Below are 10527 nucleotides of genomic sequence, written 5' to 3' on the forward strand. Positions count from 1 at the left end.
CCCGAAGTCGGCCGAGCGGCTCAGTCGAGCCGAAGGCATATGCCTCGGTTCGACTGAGCTGAGTTGAAAGACGAAGCTGGCCGAGTGGCCGGCCGACAGCCTGCTTCTGACAGCTGGCCGGAACCAGCCGTCATCCCACTTGCAGAGAGATCAGCGTCCCTGGTTACAAGCTAACCAGGGACTCTGATCTCCAGACAGCCCAACTCTCTTCCGCTCCCGGCCGCCCAGGAGAGTAATACTGCTTTTTCTTTTTATTCTGACATGGAGCCGTTGGCTGTCGTCAGAATGAAAAAAATAAAAACTTTTCACCAAAGGAATGCATTGCTAGATTCCTATTGGCTATTTCAATTTGCAATAGCCAATAGCAAACTAGCTATTGCACCCGCCCACTGCTGATCAGCTGAGTCGAACTCCTTCTGCACTTCGGGTCGGCCGAACATGCTGAGCATGTCAATTTTTTGTCACTTTTTGCTGCAGCAGGTTCTATACATTGTACAGATGCACCACTTTACAGGCAGTTTAAGGGGACCCCCAAGCATGATATTTAAAGGAAGGATCAACCAGGTATTTACTACTAACGAAACGTTGCATGAGGAAAAGCTTCTGCAGAAAGGTAGAAATCATACTTTTAAAGAAATATACACTAAGGAACATTTTGAGTTTACTGACACTTACTTTAAGAAATGAAAGAAAATATATTATTTGTTGCTTCGCCTACAGTGCACTTTTCAGACATTTTTAAAAGTATAAAGACCACTATTTTATCAAAATATCTAAAATCACAACTGTATGCAGGATCAAAGGAATATTTTGACTGCTATAGTGCAACACACACACACACACACATTTCTCACTTTAAGAGATGTGATGCATAAAGCTCCATTTTAGCTAGGATTATCTGCTGCATGTTATACTGCATGTAAAAAAAACCTGCAGTACTGCATATCCAAACCCAAGCAATTCAACTATTTTATATTACTGAAAAAAGCTCAGAGGTATCATGCTCCTGCAGTCTTTTGCCAAGTATTTGCAATAGTAGCAGACATCCCTATGTACAACGTGCCTATTTTAAAATGATTGCATTATAAATAATAAAAAATGCATAACTAATGTATCTGGTGAATGGAAAGTTATTGAGTGTCCTCATTGTGCTCCCATTTAGTCACGTTAAATAGCAATTGTGTCACACACCTCTTGAACAATGGACAAAATAAAAGGCACTTTCATACCAGCAGTATGTAGGAGGTCAGTGCTGGGCCACAATGAAACCTCGGTGCTTTGAGGGTGAATTTTTAGCTTATATTGTTGCTTTACAATACAGAAGACTGCTAACTACTAAAATGTAATGTGCAACCTGTGGTTTCTGCCAGGGTCCATAGGGTCTTATGGCAGGCACCTCTAGGGTCATGCACATTTAGTTAATGTACTAAACCCAGAAGCACAATTACAAAGTAGGAAGGTCCTTTTTACTTTACTGCTTAGTAGGACAATTTTCCTGGGGAATTGTCGATTGTGTAGTGCTATTGGTAACCAGGCAGATATAATTTTAAGGAATATAACTCTTCATCTACCCAACAGCTACAATATGAATGTTTCAGTCCCACATACTTGGCATAAAATGTTCCAGGCACATTGATCTCAAGGTGAAGTTCTTGTCTCTGGATGTTTGCAATGATGGGAGCCAGTCACTTTCTTTTAAGCTTTAAAATATTGGTGTGCCTTCTGGCTTTCTCAGGAGTGCCTCAAAATTTTGTGGTAGTGGGACTGTGATGAGAAGGGGGAATGAAGACTATAGTGAAGGGGGGTCCTGATGTAAAGGGGAACTCTGATATGAAAGAGGGGCTTCGGATGTGAAAGGGGGGCTCCTGATGCAAAGGGTGACTCTGATATGAAAGGGGGGAGGGGTTTAATTTGAAGGGGGCACGTCGATGTAAAAGGGAAAACCCACTTTTTTGTGTGTCTTTGCGTAGGGTCCTCCTTAAATTCTATGACATTTTAGACTGGGGCACCTTGAGCTTTTACATACTTTTAAAGGGTGCTGTGACAAAAAGGTTGAACTCTGATATGAAAGAGGGGCTTCGGATGTGAAAGAGGGGCTCCTGGTGCAAAGGGTGACTCTGATATGAAAGGGGGGAGGGGTTTAATTTGAAGGGGGCACGTCGATGTAAAAGGGAAAACCCACTTTTTTGTGTGTCTTTGCGTAGGGTCCTCCTTAAATTCTATGACATTTTAGACTGGGGCACCTTGAGCTTTTACATACTTTTAAAGGGTGCTGTGACAAAAAGGTTGAGAAAAACTGACATAGGCTAATGCCTAAACTTTCATTGTGACTTGGTGTAAATTTTACAGAGAAATATAAGATTGTATATGTAGGCAACTAATATTTGACCAGATTTTGTTTTGTTTTGTTTTGTAATTTTTTATGCAAATAAAGTACACTTAAATCAGTGACATATGTTGCTTTATTATTGTAAAGTAGGTCATTTTCCTACCATCAGGCTAGGTACCCAAATTTTCCTGCTGTACTACAGCCTGAGCTGTCAGTTTCACCATTATATATTCACCCTCATAGTGAACAAGTGAGCTGTACAGAGGAAGGAAGTTGAGATAAGATCACATATTACACACATGCTAAAGCAACTTCTCAGGAAAGCAGCACATGTTGAGGTGTGAACTTTAGGGTAAGAGTGCTAAAATCATTTTCATCAGCAGCTACAAAATATCTATCAGAACAGTTTTTAGTGTCACCGTCACTATGCACAACTTCCAGTTATTACTGTGCCTACTTATTGCTATTACACCTCCATATAAACAGCACTTTTGATGCTTTTGTAGAGGATTCTGAAACAGACTGCCAGCAAAAAGTAATGCATAAAAGCAAAGAGACACAGGTGTAGGATATTGATAATCAATACATGTCCAGCAAGGTTTTGTTGTTGTGAAAACAGATACAATTGGTGCTAAAAGCTTAAAGGATTAGTTAACCTTTACAAAAAATAATTCCCATTCATTTCATGGTCCCCAGTACATTAAAAAAAAACTACACAGAAGCCCCCTGTGAATGGCATATTTATGGGTCCTGCACTGCCTCTTCCAAGCCTGTCAGAAAAATTCCCAGGTAGGCAAACCCACCCCTAAGCCGTCCTGCCATCTAGGCAGACTTGACCCCCCCTCCTCCCCGTCCCACAGCACATCATGAACACTGTCATCCCTCTGTGGCAGAAGCAACTGAGATCAGTGGTTTGCGATGGAGGGAGAGAAAGCACACTGTGCATGCATGAGTTTTAAACAAGTCAGATTGCTCCTTCCTGCAGTTTGGGGGCATGCATGCTTCCAATGAGGAATGATGGGGGTAGTGGTCACGTACCAAGGGGTTTTTGTGGCAGGCTTGGGAAAGGCCTACACATGTAGGCCATTCAAAAGAAGCTTTTATTTAAAACAAAAAAACGTGCAGTGTTTTGAAATGGTATGGGGACCATGAAATGCATGGGGTAAAGGTGAACTAACCCTTTAAAGAGAACTGAATCTCTACTTTTAAGTTGTTATAATATTGCACCCTTGCCATTCATGAATGAGTGTGTGTGCTCCCATTTAGGTGTATTATTATTATACAGGATTTATATAGCGCCAACAGTTTGTGCAACGCTTTACAATATAGGGCAGACATTTCAATCACAATACAATTCAAGACAAGGTGGTAAGGAGGACCCTGCCCCTGAGGGCTTACAATACATGAGGAGGGAGCTGCGTGGGGATGAATTGTTTGAGAACGTGATGGTCGAGCGGTTAGGTAGAGGTGGGATAGGTTTCCCTGAAGAGATGAGTCTTTAGGGAACGCCTAAAGGCAGTCAAGGTGGGCGACAGACGGACAGGTTGGGGTAAAGAATTCCAGAGGATGGGAGAGACTCTAGAGAAGTCCTGGAGGCGAGCATGGGAGAAGTTGACAAAGGAGCTGGGAAGCAGGAGGTCTTGGGAAGAGCGGAGCCGACGGTTAGGGTGATACTTTGAGACCAGGTTTGAGATATAGCCGGGGGCAGAGTTGTGAATGGCTTTGTAACTGATTGTTAATATTTTGAATTTTATCCTTTGGGCTATTGGAAGCCAGTGCAGGGATTGGCAGAGGGGGGTTGCAGACAAAAAAGGGAAAACCCACTTTTTTGTGTGTCTTTGCGTAGGGTCCTCCTTAAATTCTATGACATTTTAGACTGGGGCACCTTGAGCTTTTACATACTTTTAAAGGGTGCTGTGACAAAAAGGTTGAACTCTGATATGAAAGAGGGGCTTCGGATGTGAAAGAGGGGCTCCTGGTGCAAAGGGTGACTCTGATATGAAAGGGGGGAGGGGTTTAATTTGAAGGGGGCACGTCGATGTAAAAGGGAAAACCCACTTTTTTGTGTGTCTTTGCGTAGGGTCCTCCTTAAATTCTATGACATTTTAGACTGGGGCACCTTGAGATTTTACATACTTTTAAAGGGTGCTGTGACAAAAAGGTTGAGAAAAACTGACATAGGCTAATGCCTAAACTTTCATTGTGACTTGGTGTAAATTTTACAGAGAAATATAAGATTGTATATGTAGGCAACTAATATTTGACCAGATTTTGTTTTGTTTTGTTTTGTAATTTTTTATGCAAATAAAGTACACTTAAATCAGTGACATATGTTGCTTTATTATTGTAAAGTAGGTCATTTTCCTACCATCAGGCTAGGTACCCAAATTTTCCTGCTGTACTACAGCCTGAGCTGTCAGTTTCACCATTATATATTCACCCTCATAGTGAACAAGTGAGCTGTACAGAGGAAGGAAGTTGAGATAAGATCACATATTACACACATGCTAAAGCAACTTCTCAGGAAAGCAGCACATGTTGAGGTGTGAACTTTAGGGTAAGAGTGCTAAAATCATTTTCATCAGCAGCTACAAAATATCTATCAGAACAGTTTTTAGTGTCACCGTCACTATGCACAACTTCCAGTTATTACTGTGCCTACTTATTGCTATTACACCTCCATATAAACAGCACTTTTGATGCTTTTGTAGAGGATTCTGAAACAGACTGCCAGCAAAAAGTAATGCATAAAAGCAAAGAGACACAGGTGTAGGATATTGATAATCAATACATGTCCAGCAAGGTTTTGTTGTTGTGAAAACAGATACAATTGGTGCTAAAAGCTTAAAGGATTAGTTAACCTTTACAAAAAATAATTCCCATTCATTTCATGGTCCCCAGTACATTAAAAAAAAACTACACAGAAGCCCCCTGTGAATGGCATATTTATGGGTCCTGCACTGCCTCTTCCAAGCCTGTCAGAAAAATTCCCAGGTAGGCAAACCCACCCCTAAGCCGTCCTGCCATCTAGGCAGACTTGACCCCCCCTCCTCCCCGTCCCACAGCACATCATGAACACTGTCATCCCTCTGTGGCAGAAGCAACTGAGATCAGTGGTTTGCGATGGAGGGAGAGAAAGCACACTGTGCATGCATGAGTTTTAAACAAGTCAGATTGCTCCTTCCTGCAGTTTGGGGGCATGCATGCTTCCAATGAGGAATGATGGGGGTAGTGGTCACGTACCAAGGGGTTTTTGTGGCAGGCTTGGGAAAGGCCTACACATGTAGGCCATTCAAAAGAAGCTTTTATTTAAAACAAAAAAACGTGCAGTGTTTTGAAATGGTATGGGGACCATGAAATGCATGGGGTAAAGGTGAACTAACCCTTTAAAGAGAACTGAATCTCTACTTTTAAGTTGTTATAATATTGCACCCTTGCCATTCATGAATGAGTGTGTGTGCTCCCATTTAGGTGTATTATTATTATACAGGATTTATATAGCGCCAACAGTTTGTGCAACGCTTTACAATATAGGGCAGACATTTCAATCACAATACAATTCAAGACAAGGTGGTAAGGAGGACCCTGCCCCTGAGGGCTTACAATACATGAGGAGGGAGCTGCGTGGGGATGAATTGTTTGAGAACGTGATGGTCGAGCGGTTAGGTAGAGGTGGGATAGGTTTCCCTGAAGAGATGAGTCTTTAGGGAACGCCTAAAGGCAGTCAAGGTGGGCGACAGACGGACAGGTTGGGGTAAAGAATTCCAGAGGATGGGAGAGACTCTAGAGAAGTCCTGGAGGCGAGCATGGGAGAAGTTGACAAAGGAGCTGGGAAGCAGGAGGTCTTGGGAAGAGCGGAGCCGACGGTTAGGGTGATACTTTGAGACCAGGTTTGAGATATAGCCGGGGGCAGAGTTGTGAATGGCTTTGTAACTGATTGTTAATATTTTGAATTATAACTGTGTGTATTAACTCGATGTTAAAACAGAAATGTCAGCCCAGTGTCAGCATGTAAGAAAAAATAAAATCTCCCATCTTTTTGAGATGAGAAGGGCACACAAAGTACCTAGAGAAGGACACACCTCTGCAGTGCACCCATGAGAACCAATACTTTAAAAATGATTGTTTTAACCAACATGTGTTATTTTAACACACAGTTTTATGCTGACTATACTAGGGATGCACCGATACCAAGTACCGTACTCAGTACAAGTACATGTATAGATACTTTTCTAGACTAGACTAGAGAAAATTTCAAAAGTTACGAGTCAGCTGTCATTTGTAAGGAGCACACGGAGCTCCTGGGATTTGTACATCTCTGTTTTAATGTATGATTTTGTTTTTATAAATATAAATAAAGGGATGCACCAATACCATTTTTGCAAGTACAAGTACTGATACATTTTTGTTTAGTGTCATGTGACAGTTTTTCTAAAGCAATATCGACTAATGATATCAGGACAGTGGTGGAGCGCCAGAGCCAGGTCCCAGCTGCAGCCTCTGCAACCCTGGTAGTTCTCATGAACATTTCAAGTATCGGCACTGGTATCTGAACTGGTATCGGTGCATCCCTGGACTATACTAATATTTGGTTTTGAAATTGTACATCAGACCAAAAATAGGGACAAATGAAGCTGATAGCTAAAAGAGATGAGGCTGGACTTGGTGTGAACCCAGTTCACCTGAGTTTGCCCAAGCCTACTAAAATCTGTGACCACCAACCCCTCCTCCCAACCCAATCAGTGGTGGCAGTTGCGGCAGGAGCATTCCCCACCCCATTGTGATGTATAGTTATGGGGCAGGGAACGTGCCTTTTCGCAACTGATTGGGTCAAGAGGAGGGGGTGGCAGTCACAGTTTTAAGCAGGCTTGGGCGAACTCAGGTGAACTGGGTTCGCACCAAGCTCAGCCTCATCACTAATAGCTAACACATACACAAAGGAAATGAAGAAGAAGGAAGGCAAACTGTCAATAGATACCTGCCTTTATCTTTTATGTGATCCTGAGAGTGAATGCACTATGGCTGGTTCGAACTAGCCCTAAAGCTAGCCATACACCAGTCATTTTTTCCTCATTCAGCACTGTCTGCTGAACAAGAAAAAGCACTTGAATTCCCCCCTGCTGGGCTTTTTTTATTCTGACAGCGGTGGGAGTAAACAGTGACTATAACTGACTTGCTGTAGTCCAAGAATTTTCTGACCGGCTCCCTCACCAAGAGTCATTTTTTTAATGGAAGGGAGTCGACGCGGCTAAACACTGTTAAAATTTAGGCTGAGTAATCAGGACTTGCCCAAAATGTGAGTAGTGTGCAGGCAGCTTGAAGGCTCAAAAGGTAAGATTTGGGTTAGTACAAAAATGTATACAACTATTGAAGGCTTCTGATTACAGTCTATGAAGTGTAACTGAATCCATATTTAATCCATTTCCTTTCAACACTGAAAACAATAGATATTAAAGAATGATGTGCCTATGACTTTTTGTACAGATAACTAATAATCTTGCAGTGTTTAACAAGGTGTGCATTTCAGTAGGCAGTTATGGTCCGGAAACAAGTAACAGAAACAAGGTTCTCTTTTCACTGCAAAACATATTATTTCACATTACAATAGAAAAGATTGCAGTCCAGTACACAGCAACACTGATGTGTATCTTTAGAGTCCATTACGCAAGTATCTTTAACAAAGTGCTTTTGAAGGACGTAGGTGAAACTGTTAAATGAACAAGTATGCAATGTTGGTACTTATGATGTGCATAATTGTTCCGGGTGTGTGATTCATAATGCATTGATGCCAAATTATTAACACAGCAACCTGAGAACTAGTACTTTTAGAATTAGAAGGCAGCAATGGCAGCTATAATTTTCCAGCCACCACATCTAAGCTTTCCTTTAAAAAGAATGATGAAAGAATTGATATACAGTCCTTAAAGTGTATGTAGACCATAACTATGAACTTCTTTTATTTGCCCCTTTTTGGTCTGTTAAATATACCATTGAAAGCGGTTTGTAATACTTGTTTGACTAGAGCAAAAATACCTGTTGATCGTGCTAGAAATGTTATTAATTGATCATCTGCTGTGCTCTCTGCCTCTGCTCACTGTGTGCACTACAGAACAACCCCCTATATTGTGTAATAGAGAGGATGATATGGAGTCTTGAATCACTTCCTCTACAATGCTGTTCCATTAGCTCCTGTCTAAATCGGCCCTAGTATGTATGTTTATATATAATTGTGAGATAGGGATCTTTGATTGTAAGCTCATTGAGGGCACGGTTACAGTGCAGTGAGTACGTGTTGCCTACCGACGACAGGAAGCATGTTACTGGCAGGTTTACCAGGTGAAAATAAAGGACACAAGGCCTGAATAATGCTAATGCAGCCACCACATCTAAGGATCGGAAAGCTGCAATAGATTACATTTTTGTTCTTAAGTTTAGATACACTTATAAGGGAAACCTCGGGCAGATACAGTATATAGAAAACAATTAATGTAATTTTGTATATATTTAAAAAAAATCATAAAATGTATTTTAAATGCAATTGTTATAAGTACATGGATTTATCTTGATATCGGCCTCACTGTATCTAAACCCAAAACCAAAACTGAATATATTGCAGCTTACCAATCATTAAATGTGGTGGCAGCAATAGTCTTCTTTTTAGGCTTTTTATCTTTATTTTTACTTGGTGATCCAACCAGTAAGTCTGTTATTTTTAATTAAAACATTTTTTATTGAATGTTATCACAAAGAAAGAACAGAAAACATGGTCTGCGTGAGACAAATACATCAAATATAAGTAGGTATAAGAACAACCCAAAAAAAGCCAAGACATTCGTTACAACGCTAGAAATCACACTGTACAGTAGCTCACAGCATGGATTGAGAAAAACATAGACTATCAATATGTAGGTACAACAGGTTGAGACCAGAGAAACCAAGGGTTCCAATTTCTAAGGAATTTTGACAATGTGTTTTCTCGCAAAGCTAAAAATCACTTGTGTTCACAATTAAGCTATAATATTTGAAGAGTTTCGGAGGTGTAATAGCTACGGAGCCTTTCCAATGTCTAGTTATTGTTAATTTGGCTGCTAGAAGAATGTGGATTACAATGGGTCGGAGATGGACATGACAAGTATCAATTCCCAGATGCAGTAGAGAACAACCAGTAACAGCAGATATGACGTGGAAAATTATCCTCCAGAAACTAGCAAGGGAGTTGCAAGACCAAAAAGTGTGGAGCAAATTGGCTGTTTGTCCACAACCCGTAAAACACTCCGAAGCAGCAGTTTAAGGCATTTTGGCAAGACAGTAGGGAGTAAGATACCAGCGAAGCAAGGTCTTTTATGCCAGTTCCAACATATCCACACATTTAGAGGCCATATAAGTCTCTTTAAAAGTAAGTAGCCAAAGGGATTCAGAGTAAGAAGCACCCAAGTCTTGTTTCCAGGCCAAGATAACATTGTTTTTAACAAAGCTTAGTTTATCTTGAAGAAGGGAGTAAAAAAGTGATATTCCCTTGGATTGCAGGTCAGAGGACAGAAAATAGTAGTTTACTTTGAGTGGGAGAAGTCTGTTATTTTTTAACTTCCTCTCACATGCCAAGGAGTTCAGCAACAGTGGCAGATAGAGGTTTGTGACAAGCTATTTAACACTGATGGGGTGCTTTCAATGGTCAGCTTTTATTCCTTTATGCATAACCTTTATCCCAAGTATGTGCCTGTAATTGCTTAACCACTTCAAGACCAGGTGTTTAGACCCCCTTCCTGGCCAGGCCATTTTTCAGTATTCAGCTCTGCGATACTTTGACTGACGTTTATTCCGTCATGCAACGCTGTACTGAAATGAATTTTACACAATTACAGATAGAGCTTTATTTTGGTGGTATTTAATCACCACTGGGGGGTTTTATTTTTTATTATAATTAGGAAAAATTACTGAAAATTTTGAAAAAAATACTTTTTTTAACATTATGTTAGGAAACATTTATTATTACCCAGTTTTTTGGTCAAATATAAAAGATCGGGTCACGTCAGTTAAATAGACACCAAACATGTCAAGCTTTAAAATTGCGCGCACCCGCGACATCGCAGAAAACGACCGCAACCAAAATTAGCCATAGGCGACGCTTTAAACGTTTTTACCGCTCATCAGTTTAGTGTTATCAGTGATTGATGGCCCTAGACTTGCTCTCACTGCGG

At 40.9% G+C, this 10527-nt stretch overlaps 1 protein-coding gene across 1 annotated transcript in view; it reads right to left on the reverse strand.

Moving 5' to 3' along the window:
• The window catches only part of LOC108792630 (cathepsin D-like), a 50388-nt gene that overhangs the window by 34027 nt on the left and 5834 nt on the right, over positions 1-10527 (reverse strand). The gene's annotated exons all lie outside the window — the stretch shown is intronic.

This window comes from Nanorana parkeri, unplaced genomic scaffold, assembly GCF_000935625.1.
Source record: "Nanorana parkeri isolate BGI_ZX_2015 unplaced genomic scaffold, ASM93562v1 scaffold665, whole genome shotgun sequence".
NCBI lineage: Eukaryota > Metazoa > Chordata > Amphibia > Anura > Dicroglossidae > Nanorana > Nanorana parkeri.